The sequence below is a fragment of the Pelobates fuscus genome, chromosome 1 (genome assembly GCF_036172605.1).
Source record: "Pelobates fuscus isolate aPelFus1 chromosome 1, aPelFus1.pri, whole genome shotgun sequence".
In the NCBI taxonomy this organism is placed as follows: Eukaryota; Metazoa; Chordata; class Amphibia; order Anura; family Pelobatidae; genus Pelobates; species Pelobates fuscus.
The window spans coordinates 129192290-129214301 of record NC_086317.1 but is presented as its reverse complement, the minus strand read 5'-3'; the positions used below and the strand labels follow the sequence as shown (position 1 = coordinate 129214301).

Genomic DNA, 22012 nt, shown 5'->3' with positions numbered 1-22012 from the left:
TTTTTACAGTTACAGATTGGGGATGATAATAATGTGAATTTTTGTTTGTGTTAGTTGTTTTTAAGACAAGCCTTAGTGTTATGCACTACACATCGGGGGGAAAAATGTGTGCTTTTTTTCTGTCGATTTTGCCGTCAAGTGTCAGGGCAAATTGGTTCTCTTTGCCGAGGTGAGGAAAAGACATGGTGTGCTCTTGTTTTCTGGACTCAATCAAAATAATTTTGATTTGAGCTCTAATTTGCGTTTTTTTTACAGTTACAGATTGGGGATGATAATAATGTGAATTTTTGTTTGAATAAGTTGTTTTTAAGACAAGCATTATTGTTATGCTATAGGTATCAATGGGAAAAATGGTGCTTATTTCCAACTTGTGGAACTGCCATGAATGCGACTCTGTGCCTATTTATGGTGTAACAATTCCCTGGACCCTCCATTAAAATAGCCTTGCAAATAAATGACGGTTGACTAACACAGACAGTAACGTGAGTTTACAAAGTTCTCTGAGGAACAGAGTTTTGTAGAAAAGTCGACGAAGATGGGATTCAAACCCATGCGTGCAGAGCACAATGGATTAGCAGTCCATCGCCTTAACTACTCGGCCACCTCGTCTGACAATGGCGCACGCATGCTGTTAGACGCAGTCGGTGAAGTGCACGGTGGCCGTATCTCTAATTTGTGTTATTTTTACAGTTACAGATTGGGGATGATAATAATGTGAATTTTTGTTTGTGTTAGTTGTTTTTAAGACAAGCCTTATTGTTATGCACTACACATCGGGGGGAAAAATGTGTGCTTTTTTCCTGTCGATTTTGCCGTCAAGTGTCAGGGCAAATTGGTTCTCTTTGCCGAGGTGAGGAAAAGACATGGTGTGCTCTTGTTTTCTGGACTCAATCAAAATAATTTTGATTTGAGCTCTAATTTGCGTTATTTTTACAGTTACAGATTGGGGATGATAATAATGTGAATTTTTGTTTGAATAAGTTGTTTTTAAGACAAGCATTATTGTTATGCTATAGGTATCAATGGGAAAAATGGTGCTTATTTCCAACTTGTGGAACTGCCATGAATGCGACTCTGTGCCTATTTATGGTTTAAAAATTCCCTGGACCCTCCATTAAAATAGCCTTGCAAATAAATGACAGTTGACTAACACAGACAGTAACGTGAGTTTACAAAGTTCTCTGAGGAACAGAGTTTTGTAGAAAAGTCGACGAAGATGGGATTCGAACCCATGCGTGCAGAGCACAATGGATTAGCAGTCCATCGCCTTAACCACTCAGCCACCTCGTCTGACAGTGGCGCACGCATGCTGTTTGACGCAGTCGGTGAAGTGCACGGTGGCCGTATCTCTAATTTGTGTTATTTTTACAGTTACAGATTGGGGATGATAATAATGTGAATTTTTGTTTGAATAAGTTGTTTTTAAGACAAGCATTATTGTTATGCTATAGGTATCAATGGGAAAAATGGTGCTTATTTCCAACTTGTGGAACTGCCATGAATGCGACTCTGTGCCTATTTATGGGGTAAAAATTCCCTGGACCCTCCATTAAAATAGCCTTGCAAATAAATGACGGTTGAATAACACAGACAGTAACGTGAGTTTACAATGTTCTCTGAGGAACAGAGTTTTGTAGAAAAGTCGACGAAGATGGGATTCGAACCCATGCGTGCAGAGCACAATGGATTAGCAGTCCATCGCCTTAACCACTCGGCCACCTCGTCTGACAGTGTCGCACGCATGCTGTTTGACGCAGTCGGTGAAGTGCACGGTGGCCGTATCTCTAATTTGTGTTATTTTTACAGTTACAGATTGGGGATGATAATAATGTGAATTTTTGTTTGTGTTAGTTGTTTTTAAGACAAGCCTTAGTGTTATGCACTACACATCGGGGGGAAAAATGTGTGCTTTTTTCCTGTTGATTTTGCCGTCAAGTGTCAGGGCAAATTGGTTCTCTTTGCCGAGGTGAGGAAAAGACATGGTGTGCTCTTGTTTTCTGGACTCAATCAAAATAATTTTGATTTGAGCTCTAATTTGCGTTATTTTTACAGTTACAGATTGGGGATGATAATAATGTGAATTTTTGTTTGAATAAGCTGTTTTTAAGACAAGCATTATTGTTATGCTATAGGTATCAATGGGAAAAATGGTGCTTATTTCCAACTTGTGGAACTGCCATGAATGGTGCTTATTTCCAACTTGTGGAACTGCTCTGTGCCTATTTATGGTGTAAAAATTCCCTGGACCCTCCATTAAAATAGCCTTGCAAATAAATGACAGTTGACTAACACAGACAGTAACGTGAGTTTACAAAGTTCTCTGAGGAACAGAGTTTTGTAGAAAAGTCGACGAAGATGGGATTCGAACCCATGCATGCAGAGCACAATGGATTAGCAGTCCATCGCCTTAACCACTCGGCCACCTCGTCTGACAGTGGTGCACGCATGCTGTTAGACGCAGTCGGTGAAGTGCACGGTGGCCGTATCTCTAATTTGTGTTATTTTTACAGTTACAGATTGGGGATGATAATAATGTGAATTTTTGTTTGTGTTAGTTGTTTTTAAGACAAGCCTTAGTGTTATGCACTACACATCGGGGGGAAAAATGTGTGCTTTTTTCCTGTCGATTTTGCCGTCAAGTGTCAGGGCAAATTGGTTCTCTTTGCCGAGGTGAGGAAAAGACATGGTGTGCTCTTGTTTTCTGGACTCAATCAAAATAATTTTGATTTGAGCTCTAATTTGCGTTATTTTTGATGCAGTCGGTGAAGTGCACGGTGGCCGTATCTCTAATTTGTGTTATTTTTACAGTTACAGATTGGGGATGATAATAATGTGAATTTTTGTTTGTGTTAGTTGTTTTTAAGACAAGCCTTAGTGTTATGCACTACACATCGGGGGGAAAATGTGTTCTTTTTTCCTGTCGATTTTGCCGTCAAGTGTCAGGGCAAATTGGTTCTCTTTGCCGAGGTGAGGAAAAGACATGGTGTGCTCTTGTTTTCTGGACTCAATCAAAATAATTTTGATTTGAGCTCTAATTTGCGTTATTTTTACAGTTACAGATTGGGGATGATAATAATGTGAATTTTTGTTTGAATAAGTTGTTTTTAAGACAAGCATTATTGTTATGCTATAGGTATCAATGGGAAAAATGGTGCTTATTTCCAACTTGTGGAACTGCCATGAATGCGACTCTGTGCCTATTTATGGTGTAAAAATTCCCTGGACCCTCCATTAAAATAGCCTTGCAAATAAATGACAGTTGACTAACACAGACAGTAACGTGAGTTTACAAAGTTCTCTGAGGAACAGAGTTTTGTAGAAAAGTCGACGAAGATGGGATTCGAACCCATGCATGCAGAGCACAATGGATTAGCAGCCCATCGCCTTAACCACTCGGCCACCTCGTCTGACAGTGGTGCACGCATGCTGTTAGACGCAGTCGGTGAAGTGCACGGTGGCCGTATCTCTAATTTGTGTTATTTTTACAGTTACAGATTGGGGATGATAATAATGTGAATTTTTGTTTGTGTTAGTTGTTTTTAAGACAAGCCTTAGTGTTATGCACTACACATCGGGGGGGAAAAATGTGTGCTTTTTTTCTGTCGATTTTGCCGTCAAGTGTCAGGGCAAATTGGTTCTCTTTGCCGAGGTGAGGAAAAGACATGGTGTGCTCTTGTTTTCTGGACTCAATCAAAATAATTTTGATTTGAGCTCTAATTTGCGTTTTTTTTACAGTTACAGATTGGGGATGATAATAATGTGAATTTTTGTTTGAATAAGTTGTTTTTAAGACAAGCATTATTGTTATGCTATAGGTATCAATGGGAAAAATGGTGCTTATTTCCAACTTGTGGAACTGCCATGAATGCGACTCTGTGCCTATTTATGGTGTAACAATTCCCTGGACCCTCCATTAAAATAGCCTTGCAAATAAATGACGGTTGACTAACACAGACAGTAACGTGAGTTTACAAAGTTCTCTGAGGAACAGAGTTTTGTAGAAAAGTCGACGAAGATGGGATTCGAACCCATGCGTGCAGAGCACAATGGATTAGCAGTCCATCGCCTTAACCACTCGGCTACCTCGTCTGACAGTGGCGCACGCATGCTGTTTGACGCAGTCGGTGAAGTGCACGGTGGCCGTATCTCTAATTTGTGTTATTTTTACAGTTACAGATTGGGGATGATAATAATGTGAATTTTTGTTTGAATAAGTTGTTTTTAAGACAAGCATTATTGTTATGCTATAGGTATCAATGGGAAAAATGGTGCTTATTTCCAACTTGTGGAACTGCCATGAATGCGACTCTGTGCCTATTTATGGTGTAACAATTCCCTGGACCCTCCATTAAAATAGCCTTGCAAATAAATGACGGTTGACTAACACAGACAGTAACGTGAGTTTACAAAGTTCTCTGAGGAACAGAGTTTTGTAGAAAAGTAGACGAAGATGGGATTCGAACCCATGCATGCAGAGCACTATGGATTAGCAGTCCATCGCCTTAACCACTCGGCCACCTCGTCTGACAGTGGTGCATGCATGCTGTTAGACGCAGTCGGTGAAGTGCACGGTGGCCGTATCTCTAATTTGTGTTATTTTTACAGTTACAGATTGGGGATGATAATAATGTGAATTTTTTTTAATGGAACTGCCATGAATGCGACTCTGTGCCTATTTATGGTGTAACAATTCCCTGGACCCTCCATTAAAATAGCCTTGCAAATAAATGACGGTTGACTAACACAGACAGTAACGTGAGTTTACAAAGTTCTCTGAGGAACAGAGTTTTGTAGAAAAGTCGACGAAGATGGGATTCGAACCCATGCGTGCAGAGCACAATGGATTAGCAGTCCATCGCCTTAACCACTCGGCTACCTCGTCTGACAGTGGCGCACGCATGCTGTTTGACGCAGTCGGTGAAGTGCACGGTGGCCGTATCTCTAATTTGTGTTATTTTTACAGTTACAGATTGGGGATGATAATAATGTGAATTTTTGTTTGTGTTAGTTGTTTTTAAAACAAGCCTTATTGTTATGCACTACACATCGGGGGGAAAAATGTGTGCTTTTTTCCTGCTATAGGTATCAATGGGAAAAATGGTGCTTATTTCCAACTTGTGGAACTGCCATGAATGCGACTCTGTGCCTATTTATGGTTTAAAAATTCCCTGGACTCCATTAAAATAGCCTTGCAAATAAATGACAGTTGACTAACACAGACAGTAACGTGAGTTTACAAAGTTCTCTGAGGAACAGAGTTTTGTAGAAAAGTCGACGAAGATGGGATTCGAACCCATGCGTGCAGAGCACAATGGATTAGCAGACCATCGCCTTAACCACTCGGCCACCTCGTCTGACAGTGGCGCACGCATGCTGTTTGACGCAGTCGGTGAAGTGCACGGTGGCCGTATCTCTAATTTGTGTTATTTTTACAGTTACAGATTGGGGATGATAATAATGTGAATTTTTGTTTGAATAAGTTGTTTTTAAGACAAGCATTATTGTTATGCTATAGGTATCAATGGGAAAAATGGTGCTTATTTCCAACTTGTGGAACTGCCATGAATGCGACTCTGTGCCTATTTATGGGGTAAAAATTCCCTGGACCCTCCATTAAAATAGCCTTGCAAATAAATGACGGTTGACTAACACAGACAGTAACGTGAGTTTACAAAGTTCTCTGAGGAACAGAGTTTTGTGGAAAAGTCGACGAAGATGGGATTCGAACCCATGCGTGCAGCGCACAATGGATTAGCAGTCCATCGCCTTAACCACTCGGCCACCTCGTCTGACAGTGGTGCACGCATGCTGTTAGACGCAGTCGGTGAAGTGCACGGTGGCCGTATCTCTAATTTGTGTTATTTTTACAGTTACAGATTGGGGATGATAATAATGTGAATTTTTGTTTGTGTTAGTTGTTTTTAAGACAAGCCTTAGTGTTATGCACTACACATCGGGGGGAAAAATGTGTGCTTTTTTCCTGTCGATTTTGCCGTCAGGTGTCAAGGCAAATTGGTTCTCTTTGCCGAGGTGAGGAAAAGACATGGTGTGCTCTTGTTTTCTGGACTCAATCAAAATAATTTTGATTTGAGCTCTAATTTGCGTTATTTTTACAGTTACAGATTGGGGATGATAATAATGTGAATTTTTGTTTGAATAAGTTGTTTTTAAGACAAGCATTATTGTTATGCTATAGGTATCAATGGGAAAAATGGTGCTTATTTCCAACTTGTGGAACTGCCATGAATGCGACTCTGTGCCTATTTATGGTGTAAAAATTCCCTGGACCCTCCATTAAAATAGCCTTGCAAATAAATGACAGTTGACTAACACAGACAGTAACGTGAGTTTACAAAGTTCTCTGAGGAACAGAGTTTTGTAGAAAAGTCAACGAAGATGGGATTCGAACCCATGCGTGCAGAGCACAATGGATTAGCAGTCCATCGCCTTAACCACTCGGCCACCTCGTCTGACAGTGGCGCACGCATGCTGTTTGACGCAGTCGGTGAAGTGCACGGTGGCCGTATCTCTAATTTGTGTTATTTTTACAGTTACAGATTGGGGATGATAATAATGTGAATTTTTGTTTGTGTTAGTTGTTTTTAAGACAAGCCTTATTGTTATGCACTACACATCGGGGGGAAAAATGTGTGCTTTTTTCCTGTCGATTTTGCCGTCAAGTGTCAGGGCAAATTGGTTCTCTTTGCCGAGGTGAGGAAAAGACATGGTGTGCTCTTGTTTTCTGGACTCAATCAAAATAATTTTGATTTGAGCTCTAATTTGCGTTATTTTTACAGTTACAGATTGGGGATGATAATAATGTGAATTTTTGTTTGAATAAGTTGTTTTTAAGACAAGCATTATTGTTATGCTATAGGTATCAATGGGAAAAATGGTGCTTATTTCCAACTTGTGGAACTGCCATGAATGCGACTCTGTGCCTATTTATGGTTTAAAAATTCCCTGGACCCTCCATTAAAATAGCCTTGCAAATAAATGACAGTTGACTAACACAGACAGTAACGTGAGTTTACAAAGTTCTCTGAGGAACAGAGTTTTGTAGAAAAGTCGACGAAGATGGGATTCGAACCCATGCTTGCAGAGCACAATGGATTAGCAGTCCATCGCCTTAACCACTCGGCCACCTCGTCTGACAGTGGCGCACGCATGCTGTTTGACGCAGTCGGTGAAGTGCACGGTGGCCGTATCTCTAATTTGTGTTATTTTTACAGTTACAGATTGGGGATGATAATAATGTGAATTTTTGTTTGTGTTAGTTGTTTTTAAGACAAGCCTTAGTGTTATGCACTACACATCGGGGGGAAAAATGTGTGCTTTTTTCCTGTTGATTTTGCCGTCAAGTGTCAGGGCAAATTGGTTCTCTTTGCCGAGGTGAGGAAAAGACATGGTGTGCTCTTGTTTTCTGGACTCAATCAAAATAATTTTGATTTGAGCTCTAATTTGCGTTATTTTTACAGTTACAGATTGGGGATGATAATAATGTGAATTTTTGTTTGAATAAGTTGTTTTTAAGACAAGCATTATTGTTATGCTATAGGTATCAATGGGAAAAATGGTGCTTATTTCCAACTTGTGGAACTGCCATGAATGCGACTCTGTGCCTATTTATGGTGTAAAAATTCCCTGGACCCTCCATTAAAATAGCCTTGCAAATAAATGACGGTTGACTAACACAGACAGTAACGTGGTTCAGAAAACAAGAGCACACCATGTCTTTTCCTCACCTCGGCAAAGAGAACCAATTTGCCCTGACACTTGACGGCAAAATCGACAGGAAAAAAGCACACATTTTTCCCCCCGATGTGTAGTGCATAACACTAAGGCTTGTCTTAAAAACAACTAACACAAACAAAAATTCACATTATTATCATCCCCAATCTGTAACTGTAAAAATAACACAAATTAGAGATACGGCCACCGTGCACTTCACCGACTGCGTCAAACAGCATGCGTGCGCCACTGTCAGACGAGGTGGCCGAGTGGTTAAGGCGATGGACTGCTAATCCATTGTGCTCTGCACGCATGGGTTCGAATCCCATCTTCGTCGACTTTTCTACAAAACTCTGTTCCTCAGAGAACTTTGTAAACTCACGTTACTGTCTGTGTTAGTCAACTGTCATTTATTTGCAAGGCTATTTTAATGGAGGGTCCAGGGAATTTTTACACCATAAATAGGCACAAATTCATGGCAGTTCCACAAGTTGGAAATAAGCACCATTTTTCCCATTGATACCTATAGCATAACAATAATGCTTGTCTTAAAAACAACTTATTCAAACAAAAATTCACATTATTATCATCCCCAATCTGTAACTGTAAAAATAACGCAAATTAGAGCTCAAATCAAAATTATTTTGATTGAGTCCAGAAAACAAGAGCACACCATGTCTTTTCCTCACCTCGGCAAAGAGAACCAATTTGCCCTGACACTTGACGGCAAAATCGACAGGAAAAAAGCACACATTTTTCCCCCCGATGTGTAGTGCATAACACTACCTCGTCTGACAGTGTCGCACGCATGCTGTTTGACGCAGTCGGTGAAGTGCACGGTGGCCGTATCTCTAATTTGTGTTATTTTTACAGTTACAGATTGGGGATGATAATAATGTGAATTTTTGTTTGTGTTAGTTGTTTTTAAGACAAGCCTTAGTGTTATGCACTACACATCGGGGGGAAAAATGTGTGCTTTTTTCCTGTCGATTTTGCCGTCAAGTGTCAGGGCAAATTGGTTCTCTTTGCCGAGGTGAGGAAAAGACATGGTGTGCTCTTGTTTTCTGGACTCAATCAAAATAATTTTGATTTGAGCTCTAATTTGCGTTATTTTTACAGTTACAGATTGGGGATGATAATAATGTGAATTTTTGTTTGAATAAGTTGTTTTTAAGACAAGCATTATTGTTATGCTATAGGTATCAATGGGAAAAATGGTGCTTATTTCCAACTTGTGGAACTGCCATGAATGCGACTCTGTGCCTATTTATGGTTTAAAAATTCCCTGGACCCTCCATTAAAATAGCCTTGCAAATAAATGACGGTGTGCTTTTTTCCTGTCGATTTTGCCGTCAAGTGTCAGGGCAAATTGGTTCTCTTTGCCGAGGTGAGGAAAAGACATGGTGTGCTCTTGTTTTCTGGACTCAATCAAAATAATTTTGATTTGAGCTCTAATTTGCGTTATTTTTACAGTTACAGATTGGGGATGATAATAATGTGAATTTTTGTTTGAATAAGTTGTTTTTAAGACAAGCATTATTGTTATGCTATAGGTATCAATGGGAAAAATGGTGCTTATTTCCAACTTGTGGAACTGCCATGAATGCGACTCTGTGCCTATTTATGGGGTAAAAATTCCCTGGACCCTCCATTAAAATAGCCTTGCAAATAAATGACGGTTGAATAACACAGACAGTAACGTGAGTTTACAAAGTTCTCTGAGGAACAGAGTTTTGTAGAAAAGTCGACGAAGATGGGATTCGAACCCATGCGTGTAGAGCACAATGGATTAGCAGTCCATCGCCTTAACCACTCGGCCACCTCGTCTGACAGTGTCGCACGCATGCTGTTTGACGCAGTCGGTGAAGTGCACGGTGGCCGTATCTCTAATTTGTGTTATTTTTACAGTTACAGATTGGGGATGATAATAATGTGAATTTTTGTTTGTGTTAGTTGTTTTTAAGACAAGCCTTAGTGTTATGCACTACACATCGGGGGGAAAAATGTGTGCTTTTTTCCTGTTGATTTTGCCGTCAAGTGTCAGGGCAAATTGGTTCTCTTTGCCGAGGTGAGGAAAAGACATGGTGTGCTCTTGTTTTCTGGACTCAATCAAAATAATTTTGATTTGAGCTCTAATTTGCGTTATTTTTACAGTTACAGATTGGGGATGATAATAATGTGAATTTTTGTTTGAATAAGTTGTTTTTAAGACAAGCATTATTGTTATGCTATAGGTATCAATGGGAAAAATGGTGCTTATTTCCAACTTGTGGAACTGCCATGAATGCGACTCTGTGCCTATTTATGGTGTAAAAATTCCCTGGACCCTCCATTAAAATAGCCTTGCAAATAAATGACGGTTGACTAACACAGACAGTAACGTGAGTTTACAAAGTTCTCTGAGGAACAGAGTTTTGTAGAAAAGTCGACGAAGACCCATGCGTGCAGCGCACAATGGATTAGCAGTCCATCGCCTTAACCACTCGGCCACCTCGTCTGACAGTGGCGCACGCATGCTGTTTGACGCAGTCGGTGAAGTGCACGGTGGCCGTATCTCTAATTTGTGTTATTTTTACAGTTACAGATTGGGGATGATAATAATGTGAATTTTTGTTTGTGTTAGTTGTTTTTAAGACAAGCCTTAGTGTTATGCACTACACATCGGGGGGAAAAATGTGTGCTTTTTTCCTGTCGATTTTGCCGTCAAGTGTCAGGGCAAATTGGTTCTCTTTGCCGAGGTGAGGAAAAGACATGGTGTGCTCTTGTTTTCTGGACTCAATCAAAATAATTTTGATTTGAGCTCTAATTTGCGTTATTTTTACAGTTACAGATTGGGGATGATAATAATGTGAATTTTTGTTTGAATAAGTTGTTTTTAAAACAAGCATTATTGTTATGCTATAGGTATCAATGGGAAAAATGGTGCTTATTTCCAACTTGTGGAACTGCCATGAATGCGACTCTGTGCCTATTTATGGTGTAAAAATTCCTTGGACCCTCCATTAAAATAGCCTTGCAAATAAATGACAGTTGACTAACACAGACAGTAACGTGAGTTTACAAAGTTCTCTGAGGAACAGAGTTTTGTAGAAAAGTCGACGAAGATGGGATTCGAACCCATGCGTGCAGAGCACAATGGATTAGCAGTCCATCGCCTTAACCACTCGGCCACCTCGTCTGACGGTGGCGCACGCATGCTGTTTGACGCAGTCGGTGAAGTGCACGGTGGCCGTATCTCTAATTTGTGTTATTTTTACAGTTACAGATTGGGGATGATAATAATGTGAATTTTTGTTTGTGTTAGTTGTTTTTAAGACAAGCCTTAGTGTTATGCACTACACATCGGGGGGAAAAATGTGTGCTTTTTTCCTGTCGATTTTGCCGTCAAGTGTCAGGGCAAATTGGTTCTCTTTGCCGAGGTGAGGAAAAGACATGGTGTGCTCTTGTTTTCTGGACTCAATCAAAATAATTTTGATTTGAGCTCTAATTTGCGTTATTTTTACAGTTACAGATTGGGGATGATAATAATGTGAATTTTTGTTTGAATAAGTTGTTTTTAAGACAAGCATTATTGTTATGCTATAGGTATCAATGGGAAAAATGGTGCTTATTTCCAACTTGTGGAACTGCCATGAATGCGACTCTGTGCCTATTTATGGTTTAAAAATTCCCTGGACCCTCCATTAAAATAGCCTTGCAAATAAATGACGGTGTGCTTTTTTCCTGTCGATTTTGCCGTCAAGTGTCAGGGCAAATTGGTTCTCTTTGCCGAGGTGAGGAAAAGACATGGTGTGCTCTTGTTTTCTGGACTCAATCAAAATAATTTTGATTTGAGCTCTAATTTGCGTTATTTTTACAGTTACAGATTGGGGATGATAATAATGTGAATTTTTGTTTGAATAAGTTGTTTTTAAGACAAGCATTATTGTTATGCTATAGGTATCAATGGGAAAAATGGTGCTTATTTCCAACTTGTGGAACTGCCATGAATGCGACTCTGTGCCTATTTATGGGGTAAAAATTCCCTGGACCCTCCATTAAAATAGCCTTGCAAATAAATGACGGTTGAATAACACAGACAGTAACGTGAGTTTACAAAGTTCTCTGAGGAACAGAGTTTTGTAGAAAAGTCGACGAAGACCCATGCGTGCAGCGCACAATGGATTAGCAGTCCATCGCCTTAACCACTCGGCCACCTCGTCTGACAGTGGCGCACGCATGCTGTTTGACGCAGTCGGTGAAGTGCACGGTGGCCGTATCTCTAATTTGTGTTATTTTTACAGTTACAGATTGGGGATGATAATAATGTGAATTTTTGTTTGTGTTAGTTGTTTTTAAGACAAGCGTTAGTGTTATGCACTACACATCGGGGGGAAAAATGTGTGCTTTTTTCCTGTCGATTTTGCCGTCAAGTGTCAGGGCAAATTGGTTCTCTTTGCCGAGGTGAGGAAAAGACATGGTGTGCTCTTGTTTTCTGGACTCAATCAAAATAATTTTGATTTGAGCTCTAATTTGCGTTATTTTTACAGTTACAGATTGGGGATGATAATAATGTGAATTTTTGTTTGAATAAGTTGTTTTTAAAACAAGCATTATTGTTATGCTATAGGTATCAATGGGAAAAATGGTGCTTATTTCCAACTTGTGGAACTGCCATGAATGCGACTCTGTGCCTATTTATGGTGTAAAAATTCCTTGGACCCTCCATTAAAATAGCCTTGCAAATAAATGACAGTTGACTAACACAGACAGTAACGTGAGTTTACAAAGTTCTCTGAGGAACAGAGTTTTGTAGAAAAGTCGACGAAGATGGGATTCGAACCCATGCGTGCAGAGCACAATGGATTAGCAGTCCATCGCCTTAACCACTCGGCCACCTCGTCTGACGGTGGCGCACGCATGCTGTTTGACGCAGTCGGTGAAGTGCACGGTGGCCGTATCTCTAATTTGTGTTATTTTTACAGTTACAGATTGGGGATGATAATAATGTGAATTTTTGTTTGTGTTAGTTGTTTTTAAGACAAGCCTTAGTGTTATGCACTACACATCGGGGGGGAAAATGTGTGCTTTTTTCCTGTCGATTTTGCCGTCAAGTGTCAGGGCAAATTGGTTCTCTTTGCCGAGGTGAGGAAAAGACATGGTGTGCTCTTGTTTTCTGGACTCAATCAAAATAATTTTGATTTGAGCTCAAATTTGCGTTATTTTTACAGTTACAGATTGGGGATGATAATAATGTGAATTTTTGTTTGAATAAGTTGTTTTTAAGACAAGCATTATTGTTATGCTATAGGTATCAATGGGAAAAATGGTGCTTATTTCCAACTTGTGGAACTGCCATGAATGCGACTCTGTGCCTATTTATGGTGTAAAAATTCCCTGGACCCTCCATTAAAATAGCCTTGCAAATAAATGACAGTTGACTAACACAGACAGTAACGTGAGTTTACAAAGTTCTCTGAGGAACAGAGTTTTGTAGAAAAGTCGACGAAGATGGGATTCGAACCCATGCGTGCAGAGCACAATGGATTAGCAGTCCATCGCCTTAACCACTCGGCCACCTCGTCTGACGGTGGCGTACGCATGCTGTTTGACGCAGTCGGTGAAGTGCACGGTGGCCGTATCTCTAATTTGTGTTATTTTTACAGTTACAGATTGGGGATGATAATAATGTGAATTTTTGTTTGTGTTAGTTGTTTTTAAGACAAGCCTTAGTGTTATGCACTACACATCGGGGGGAAAAATGTGTGCTTTTTTCCTGTCGATTTTGCCGTCAAGTGTCAGGGCAAATTGGTTCTCTTTGCCGAGGTGAGGAAAAGACATGGTGTGCTCTTGCTTTCTGGACTCAATCAAAATAATTTTGATTTGAGCTCTAATTTGCGTTATTTTTACAGTTACAGATTGGGGATGATAATAATGTGAATTTTTGTTTGTGTTAGTTGTTTTTAAGACAAGCCTTAGTGTTATGCACTACACATCGGGGGGAAAAATGTGTGCTTTTTTCCTGTCGATTTTGCCGTCAAGTGTCAGGGCAAATTGGTTCTCTTTGCCGAGGTGAGGAAAAGACATGGTGTGCTCTTGTTTTCTGGACTCAATAAAAATAATTTTGATTTGAGCTCTAATTTGCGTTATTTTTACAGTTACAGATTGGGGATGATAATAATGTGAATTTTTGTTTGAATAAGTTGTTTTTAAGACAAGCATTATTGTTATGCTATAGGTATCAATGGGAAAAATGGTGCTTATTTCCAACTTGTGGAACTGCCATGAATGCGACTCTGTGCCTATTTATGGTGTAAAAATTCCCTGGACCCTCCATTAAAATAGCCTTGCAAATAAATGACAGTTGACTAACACAGACAGTAACGTGAGTTTACAAAGTTCTCTGAGGAACAGAGTTTTGTAGAAAAGTCGACGAAGATGGGATTCGAACCCATGCGTGCAGAGCACAATGGATTAGCAGTCCATCGCCTTAACCACTCGGCCACCTCGTCTGACAGTGGCGCACGCATGCTGTTTGACGCAGTCGGTGAAGTGCACGGTGGCCGTATCTCTAATTTGTGTTATTTTTACAGTTACAGATTGGGGATGATAATAATGTGAATTTTTGTTTGTGTTAGTTGTTTTTAAGACAAGCCTTAGTGTTATGCACTACACATCGGGGGGAAAAATTTGTGCTTTTTTCCTGTCGATTTTGCCGTCAAGTGTCAGGGCAAATTGGTTCTCTTTGCCGAGGTGAGGAAAAGACATGGTGTGCTCTTGTTTTCTGGACTCAATCAAAATAATTTTGATTTGAGCTCTAATTTGCGTTATTTTTACAGTTACAGATTGGGGATGATAATAATGTGAATTTTTGTTTGAATAAGTTGTTTTTAAGACAAGCATTATTGTTATGCTATAGGTATCAATGGGAAAAATAGTGCTTATTTCCAACTTGTGGAACTGCCATGAATGCGACTCTGTGCCTATTTATGGTGTAAAAATTCCCTGGACCCTCCATTAAAATAGCCTTGCAAATAAATGACAGTTGACTAACACAGACAGTAACGTGAGTTTACAAAGTTCTCTGAGGAACAGAGTTTTGTAGAAAAGTCGACGAAGATGGGATTCGAACCCATGCGTGCAGAGCACAATGGATTAGCAGTCCATCGCCTTAACCACTCGGCCACCTCGTCTGACAGTGGCGCACGCATGCTGTTTGACGCAGTCGGTGAAGTGCACGGTGGCCGTATCTCTAATTTGTGTTATTTTTACAGTTACAGATTGGGGATGATAATAATGTGAATTTTTGTTTGTGTTAGTTGTTTTTAAGACAAGCCTTATTGTTATGCACTACACATCGGGGGGAAAAATGTGTGCTTTTTTCCTGTCGATTTTGCCGTCAAGTGTCAGGGCAAATTGGTTCTCTTTGCCGAGGTGAGGAAAAGACATGGTGTGCTCTTGTTTTCTGGACTCAATCAAAATAATTTTGATTTGAGCTCTAATTTGCGTTATTTTTACAGTTACAGATTGGGGATGATAATAATGTGAATTTTTGTTTGAATAAGTTGTTTTTAAAACAAGCATTATTGTTATGCTATAGGTATCAATGGGAAAAATGGTGCTTATTTCCAACTTGTGGAACTGCCATGAATGCGACTCTGTGCCTATTTATGGTGTAAAAATTCCCTGGACCCTCCATTAAAATAGCCTTGCAAATAAATGACAGTTGACTAACACAGACAGTAACATGAGTTTACAAAGTTCTCTGAGGAACAGAGTTTTGTAGAAAAGTCGATGAAGATGGGATTCGAACCCATGCGTGCAGAGCACAATGGATTAGCAGTCCATCGCCTTAACCACTCGGCCACCTGGTCTGACAGTGGCGCACGCATGCTGTTTGACGCAGTCGGTGAAGTGCACGGTGGCCGTATCTCTAATTTGTGTTATTTTTACAGTTACAGATTGGGGATGATAATAATGTGAATTTTTGTTTGTGTTAGTTGTTTTTAAGACAAGCCTTAGTGTTATGCACTACACATCGGGGGGGGAAAAATGTGTGCTTTTTTCCTGTCGATTTTGCCGTCAAGTGTCAGGGCAAATTGGTTCTCTTTGCCGAGGTGAGGAAAAGACATGGTGTGCTCTTGTTTTCTGGACTCAATCAAAATAATTTTGATTTGAGCTCTAATTTGCGTTATTTTTACAGTTACAGATTGGGGATGATAATAATGTGAATTTTTGTTTGAATAAGTTGTTTTTAAGACAAGCATTATTGTTATGCTATAGGTATCAATGGGAAAAATGGTGCTTATTTCCAACTTGTGGAACTGCCATGAATGCGACTCTGTGCCTATTTATGGGGTAAAAATTCCCTGGACCCTCCATTAAAATAGCCTTGCAAATAAATGACGGTTGAATAACACAGACAGTAACGTGAGTTTACAAAGTTCTCTGAGGAACAGAGTTTTGTAGAAAAGTCGACGAAGATGGGATTCGAACCCATGCGTGCAGAGCACAATGGATTAGCAGTCCATCGCCTTAACCACTCGGCCACCTCGTCTGACAGTGTCGCACGCATGCTGTTTGACGCAGTCGGTGAAGTGCACGGTGGCCGTATCTCTAATTTGTGTTATTTTTACAGTTACAGATTGGGGATGATAATAATGTGAATTTTTGTTTGTGTTAGTTGTTTTTAAGACAAGCCTTAGTGTTATGCACTACACATCGGGGGGAAAAATGTGTGCTTTTTTCCTGTTGATTTTGCCGTCAAGTGTCAGGGCTAATTGGTTCTCTTTGCCGAGGTGAGGAAAAGACATGGTGTGCTCTTGTTTTCTGGACTCAATCAAAATAATTTTGATTTGAGCTCTAATTTGCGTTATTTTTACAGTTACAGATTGGGGATGATAATAATGTGAATTTTTGTTTGAATAAGTTGTTTTTAAGACAAGCATTATTGTTATGCTATAGGTATCAATGGGAAAAATGGTGCTTATTTCCAACTTGTGGAACTGCCATGAATGCGACTCTGTGCCTATTTATGGTGTAAAAATTCCCTGGACCCTCCATTAAAATAGCCTTGCAAATAAATGACGGTTGACTAACACAGACAGTAACGTGAGTTTACAAAGTTCTCTGAGGAACAGAGTTTTGTAGAAAAGTCAACGAAGATGGGATTCGAACCCATGCGTGCAGAGCACAATGGATTAGCAGTCCATCGACTTAACCACTCGGCCACCTCGTCTGACAGTGGAGCACGCATGCTGTTTGATGCAGTCGGTGAAGTGCACGGTGGCCGTATCTCTAATTTGTGTTATTTTTACAGTTACAGATTGGGGATGATAATAATGTGAATTTTTGTTTGTGTTAGTTGTTTTTAAGACAAGCCTTAGTGTTATGCACTACACATCGGGGGGGAAAAATGTGTGCTTTTTTCCTGTCGATTTTGCCGTCAAGTGTCAGGGCAAATTGGTTCTCTTTGCCGAGGTGAGGAAAAGACATGGTGTGCTCTTGTTTTCTGGACTCAATCAAAATAATTTTGATTTGAGCTCTAATTTGCGTTATTTTTACAGTTACAGATTGGGGATGATAATAATGTGAATTTTTGTTTGAATAAGTTGTTTTTAAGACAAGCATTATTGTTATGCTATAGGTATCAATGGGAAAAATGGTGCTTATTTCCAACTTGTGGAACTGCCATGAATGCGACTCTGTGCCTATTTATGGGGTAAAAATTCCCTGGACCCTCCATTAAAATAGCCTTGCAAATAAATGACGGTTGAATAACACAGACAGTAACATGAGTTTACAAAGTTCTCTGAGGAACAGAGTTTTGTAGAAAAGTCGACGAAGATGGGTTTCGAACCCATGCGTGCAGAGCACAATGGATTAGCAGTCCATCGCCTTAACCACTCGGCCACCTCGTCTGACAGTGGTGCACGCATGCTGTTTGACGCAGTCGGTGAAGTGCACGGTGGCCGTATCTCTAATTTGTGTTATTTTTACAGTTACAGATTGGGGATGATAATAATGTGAATTTTTGTTTGTGTTAGTTGTTTTTAAGACAAGCCTTAGTGTTATGCACTACACATCGGGGGGAAAAATGTGTTCTTTTTTCCTGTCGATTTTGCCGTCAAGTGTCAGGGCAAATTGGTTCTCTTTGCCGAGGTGAGGAAAAGACATGGTGTGCTCTTGTTTTCTGGACTCAATCAAAATAATTTTGATTTGAGCTCTAATTTGCGTTATTTTTACAGTTACAGATTGGGGATGATAATAATGTGATTTTTTGTTTGAATAAGTTGTTTTTAAGACAAGCATTATTGTTATGCTATAGGTATCAATGGGAAAAATGGTGCTTATTTCCAACTTGTGGAACTGCCATGAATGCGACTCTGTGCCTATTTATGGTGTAAAAATTCCCTGGACCCTCCATTAAAATAGCCTTGCAAATAAATGACAGTTGACTAACACAGACAGTAACGTGAGTTTACAAAGTTCTCTGAGGAACAGAGTTTTGTAGAAAAGTCGACGAAGATGGGATTCGAACCCATGCGTGCAGAGCACAATGGATTAGCAGTCCATCGCCTTAACCACTCGGCCACCTCGTCTGACAGTGGCGCATGCATGCTGTTTCACGCAGTCGGTGAAGTGCACGGTGGCCGTATCTCTAATTTGTGTTATTTTTACAGTTACAGATTGGGGATGATAATAATGTGAATTTTTGTTTGTGTTAGTTGTTTTTAAGACAAGCCTTATTGTTATGCACTACACATCGGGGGGAAAAATGTGTGCTTTTTTCCTGTCGATTTTGCCGTCAAGTGTCAGGGCAAATTGGTTCTCTTTGCCGAGGTGAGGAAAAGACATGGTGTGCTCTTGTTTTCTGGACTCAATCAAAATAATTTTGATTTGAGCTCTAATTTGCGTTATTTTTACAGTTACAGATTGGGGATGATAATAATGTGAATTTTTGTTTGAATAAGTTGTTTTTAAGACAAGCATTATTGTTATGCTATAGGTATCAATGGGAAAAATGGTGCTTATTTCCAACTTGTGGAACTGCCATGAATGCGACTCTGTGCCTATTTATGGTGTAAAAATTCCCTGGACCCTCCATTAAAATAGCCTTGCAAATAAATGACAGTTGACTAACACAGACAGTAACGTGAGTTTACAAAGTTCTCTGAGGAACAGAGTTTTGTAGAAAAGTCGACGAAGATGGGATTCGAACCCATGCGTGCAGAGCACAATGGATTAGCAGTTCATCGCCTTAACCACTCGGCCACCTCGTCTGACAGTGGCGCACGCATGCTGTTTGATGCAGTCGGTGAAGTGCACGGTGGCCGTATCTCTAATTTGTGTTATTTTTACAGTTACAGATTGGGGATGATAATAATGTGAATTTTTGTTTGTGTTAGTTGTTTTTAAGACAAGCCTTAGTGTTATGCACTACACATCGGGGGGGGGGAAATGTGTGCTTTTTTCCTGTCGATTTTGCCGTCAAGTGTCAGGGCAAATTGGTTCTCTTTGCCGAGGTGAGGAAAAGACATGGTGTGCTCTTGTTTTCTGGACTCAATCAAAATAATTTTGATTTGAGCTCAAATTTGCGTTATTTTTACAGTTACAGATTGGGGATGATAATAATGTGAATTTTTGTTTGAATAAGTTGTTTTTAAGACAAGCATTATTGTTATGCTATAGGTATCAATGGGAAAAATGGTGCTTATTTCCAACTTGTGGAACTGCCATGAATGCGACTCTGTGCCTATTTATGGTGTAAAAATTCCCTGGACCCTCCATTAAAATAGCCTTGCAAATAAATGACAGTTGACTAACACAGACAGTAACGTGAGTTTACAAAGTTCTCTGAGGAACAGAGTTTTGTAGAAAAGTCGACGAAGATGGGATTCGAACCCATGCATGCAGAGCACAATAGATTAGCAGTCCATCGCCTTAACCACTCGGCCACCTCGTCTGACAGTGGCGCATGCATGCTTTTAGACGCAGTCGGTGAAGTGCACGGTGGCCGTATCTCTAATTTGTGTTATTTTTACAGTTACAGATTGGGGGTGATAATAATGTGAATTTTTGTTCGTGTTAGTTGTTTTTAAGACAAGCCTTAGTGTTATGCACTACACATCGGGTGATAAAATGTGTGCTTTTTTCCTGTCGATTTTGCCGTCAAGTGTCAGGGCAAATTGGTTCTCTTTGCCGAGGTGAGGAAGAGACATGGTGTGCTCTTGTTTTCTGGACTCAATCAAAATAATTTTGATTTGAGCTCTAATTTGCGTTATTTTTACAGTTACAGATTGGGGATGATAATAATGTGAATTTTTGTTTGAATAAGTTGTTTTTAAGACAAGCATTATTGTTATGCTATAGGTATCAATGGGAAAAATGGTGCTTATTTCCAACTTGTGGAACTGCCATGAATGCGACTCTGTGCCTATTTATGGTGTAAAAATTCCCTGGACCCTCCATTAAAATAGCCTTGCAAATAAATGACAGTTGACTAACACAGACAGTAACGTGAGTTTACAAAGTTCTCTGAGGAACAGAGTTTTGTAGAAAAGTCGACGAAGATGGGATTCGAACCCATGCGTGCAGAGCACAATGGATTAGCAGTCCATCGCCTTAACCACTCGGCCACCTCGTCTGACAGTGGCGCACGCATGCTGTTTGACGCAGTCGGTGAAGTGCACGGTGGCCGTATCTCTAATTTGTGTTATTTTTACAGTTACAGATTGGGGATGATAATAATGTGAATTTTTGTTTGTGTTAGTTGTTTTTAAGACAAGCCTTATTGTTATGCACTACACATCGGGGGGAAAAATGTGTGCTTTTTTCCTGTCGATTTTGCCGTTAAGTGTCAGGGCAAATTGGTTCTCTTTGCCGAGGTGAGGAAAAGACATGGTGTGCTCTTGTTTTCTGGACTCAATCAAAATAATTTTGATTTGAGCTCTAATTTGCGTTATTTTTACAGTTACAGATTGGGGATGATAATAATGTGAATTTTTGTTTGAATAAGTTGTTTTTAAAACAAGCATTATTGTTATGCTATAGGTATCAATGGGAAAAATGGTGCTTATTTCCAACTTGTGGAACTGCCATGAATGCGACTCTGTGCCTATTTATGGTGTAAAAATTCCCTGGACCCTCCATTAAAATAGCCTTGCAAATAAATGACAGTTGACTAACACAGACAGTAACGTGAGTTTACAAAGTTCTCTGAGGAACAGAGTTTTGTAGAAAAGTCGACGAAGATGGGATTCGAACCCATGCGTGCAGAGCACAATGGATTAGCAGTCCATCGCCTTAACCACTCGGCCACCTCGTCTGACGGTGGCGCACGCATGCTGTTTGACGCAGTCGGTGAAGTGCACGGTGGCCGTATCTCTAATTTGTGTTATTTTTACAGTTACAGATTGGGGATGATAATAATGTGAATTTTTGTTTGTGTTAGTTGTTTTTAAGACAAGCCTTAGTGTTATGCACTACACATCGGGGGGAAAAATGTGTGCTTTTTTCCTGTCGATTTTGCCGTCAAGTGTCAGGGCAAATTGGTTCTCTTTGCCGAGGTGAGGAAAAGACATGGTGTGCTCTTGTTTTCTGGACTCAATCAAAATAATTTTGATTTGAGCTCTAATTTGCGTTATTTTTACAGTTACAGATTGGGGATGATAATAATGTGAATTTTTGTTTGAATAAGTTGTTTTTAAGACAAGCATTATTGTTATGCTATAGGTATCAATGGGAAAAATGGTGCTTATTTCCAACTTGTGGAACTGCCATGAATGCGACTCTGTGCCTATTTATGGTGTAAAAATTCCCTGGACCCTCCATTAAAATAGCCTTGCAAATAAATGACAGTTGACTAACACAGACAGTAACGTGAGTTTACAAAGTTCTCTGAGGAACAGAGTTTTGTAGAAAAGTCGACGAAGATGGGATTCGAACCCATGCGTGCAGAGCACAATGGATTAGCAGTCCATCGCCTTAACCACTCGGCCACCTCGTCTGACAGTGGCGCACGCATGCTGTTTGACGCAGTCGGTGAAGTGCACGGTGGCCGTATCTCTTATTTGTGTTATTTTTACAGTTACAGATTGGGGATGATAATAATGTGAATTTTTGTTTGTGTTAGTTGTTTTTAAGACAAGCCTTAGTGTTATGCACTACACATCGGGGGGGAAAATGTGTGCTTTTTTCCTGTCGATTTTGCCGTCAAGTGTCAGGGCAAATTGGTTCTCTTTGCCGAGGTGAGGAAAAGACATGGTGTGCTCTTGTTTTCTGGACTCAATCAAAATAATTT

The 22012-nt window shown here is 39.9% G+C and overlaps 16 non-coding genes across 16 annotated transcripts; 1 reads left to right on the top strand and 15 right to left on the bottom strand.

Moving 5' to 3' along the window:
• Positions 1-1208: 1208 nt before the first annotated feature.
• Positions 1209-1290, bottom strand: TRNAS-GCU (transfer RNA serine (anticodon GCU)). Its single transcript has one exon. It is a non-coding gene; the product is annotated as a tRNA-Ser (tRNA).
• Positions 1291-1643: 353 nt separating this feature from the next.
• TRNAS-GCU (transfer RNA serine (anticodon GCU)) lies at positions 1644-1725 on the bottom strand. The gene has a single exon. It is a non-coding gene; the product is annotated as a tRNA-Ser (tRNA).
• Positions 1726-4007: 2282 nt separating this feature from the next.
• Positions 4008-4089, bottom strand: TRNAS-GCU (transfer RNA serine (anticodon GCU)). Its single transcript has one exon. It is a non-coding gene; the product is annotated as a tRNA-Ser (tRNA).
• Positions 4090-4800: 711 nt separating this feature from the next.
• On the bottom strand, positions 4801-4882 carry TRNAS-GCU (transfer RNA serine (anticodon GCU)). Its single transcript has one exon. It is a non-coding gene; the product is annotated as a tRNA-Ser (tRNA).
• An 825-nt stretch (positions 4883-5707) lies between these two features.
• On the bottom strand, positions 5708-5789 carry TRNAS-GCU (transfer RNA serine (anticodon GCU)). The gene has a single exon. It is a non-coding gene; the product is annotated as a tRNA-Ser (tRNA).
• Positions 5790-7986: 2197 nt separating this feature from the next.
• Positions 7987-8068, top strand: TRNAS-GCU (transfer RNA serine (anticodon GCU)). Its single transcript has one exon. It is a non-coding gene; the product is annotated as a tRNA-Ser (tRNA).
• Positions 8069-10827: 2759 nt separating this feature from the next.
• On the bottom strand, positions 10828-10909 carry TRNAS-GCU (transfer RNA serine (anticodon GCU)). The gene has a single exon. It is a non-coding gene; the product is annotated as a tRNA-Ser (tRNA).
• A 1623-nt stretch (positions 10910-12532) lies between these two features.
• TRNAS-GCU (transfer RNA serine (anticodon GCU)) lies at positions 12533-12614 on the bottom strand. The gene has a single exon. It is a non-coding gene; the product is annotated as a tRNA-Ser (tRNA).
• A 599-nt stretch (positions 12615-13213) lies between these two features.
• TRNAS-GCU (transfer RNA serine (anticodon GCU)) lies at positions 13214-13295 on the bottom strand. The gene has a single exon. It is a non-coding gene; the product is annotated as a tRNA-Ser (tRNA).
• Positions 13296-14140: 845 nt separating this feature from the next.
• TRNAS-GCU (transfer RNA serine (anticodon GCU)) lies at positions 14141-14222 on the bottom strand. The gene has a single exon. It is a non-coding gene; the product is annotated as a tRNA-Ser (tRNA).
• A 599-nt stretch (positions 14223-14821) lies between these two features.
• Positions 14822-14903, bottom strand: TRNAS-GCU (transfer RNA serine (anticodon GCU)). Its single transcript has one exon. It is a non-coding gene; the product is annotated as a tRNA-Ser (tRNA).
• Positions 14904-16185: 1282 nt separating this feature from the next.
• On the bottom strand, positions 16186-16267 carry TRNAS-GCU (transfer RNA serine (anticodon GCU)). The gene has a single exon. It is a non-coding gene; the product is annotated as a tRNA-Ser (tRNA).
• A 1962-nt stretch (positions 16268-18229) lies between these two features.
• On the bottom strand, positions 18230-18311 carry TRNAS-GCU (transfer RNA serine (anticodon GCU)). Its single transcript has one exon. It is a non-coding gene; the product is annotated as a tRNA-Ser (tRNA).
• Positions 18312-20274: 1963 nt separating this feature from the next.
• Positions 20275-20356, bottom strand: TRNAS-GCU (transfer RNA serine (anticodon GCU)). The gene has a single exon. It is a non-coding gene; the product is annotated as a tRNA-Ser (tRNA).
• A 599-nt stretch (positions 20357-20955) lies between these two features.
• TRNAS-GCU (transfer RNA serine (anticodon GCU)) lies at positions 20956-21037 on the bottom strand. The gene has a single exon. It is a non-coding gene; the product is annotated as a tRNA-Ser (tRNA).
• Positions 21038-21636: 599 nt separating this feature from the next.
• Positions 21637-21718, bottom strand: TRNAS-GCU (transfer RNA serine (anticodon GCU)). Its single transcript has one exon. It is a non-coding gene; the product is annotated as a tRNA-Ser (tRNA).
• Between the last annotated feature and the right edge of the window lie 294 nt (positions 21719-22012).